Genomic DNA, 729 nt, shown 5'->3' with positions numbered 1-729 from the left:
GGGATTTACAAGCAGGATGCGAATGAGATGTGATGTTGAGGGACCATTCTGAAGACCAGTGAAGTAGACAGGGACATGGAACATGAGGAGCTAGTCTCTTGGAAGACAGTGGGCCTCTCCTTTCAATCGCTGTCCCAAATACTTAGCTCAGCAGTGTGGCTTCTGGCCAGCTGCCCTCCTTGACTCCACGGAGTGGGATAGGACTTTGGGGGTGGATAAAACAGGGATTGCACAAGTAGAGACACTGGGGGGAGGAGTGGAGTTGTGGGAAGAGGATGAGTGGAGAGCAGTTTAGAACATGGTGATTTTAAGGATCTAAGTGACATCCGGGTTGATGTTCTAGTCTTCGGCTGAATACACAAGGGCATAAAGAGTGTAACCTGTGTGAGAGGACAGAAATCATGCGGATAATCAAATTATAATGGCTGCTTCACTATCAGGAATGTCATTCCTTTTATACATTTTCCTTCTCAAATATTCCTGACAGTCCTTCCCCGTAGAGGGATATATGTGATCAAGAATCAATAATTATCGCTGGCTGCCTGTTGCCACCTGGTAGGAGAGTAGGGACTACGGCCTGACCTTTGAAGCCAGACTGAGACACTGACTAGCCATGCAGGCCTACTGTGGGAGCAAGGATTTCTAAAATGCTCCCCTGCATCCAAAGATGTCTACCCTAATTCCTGGGACCTGTGGGTATGAGGAGATACCACTCCCATGATTGTGTTA

The sequence above is a fragment of the Equus quagga genome, chromosome 8 (genome assembly GCF_021613505.1).
Source record: "Equus quagga isolate Etosha38 chromosome 8, UCLA_HA_Equagga_1.0, whole genome shotgun sequence".
NCBI lineage: Eukaryota > Metazoa > Chordata > Mammalia > Perissodactyla > Equidae > Equus > Equus quagga.
The sequence above is the reverse complement of the archived record's forward strand: the minus strand, read 5'-3'. Positions refer to the sequence as shown.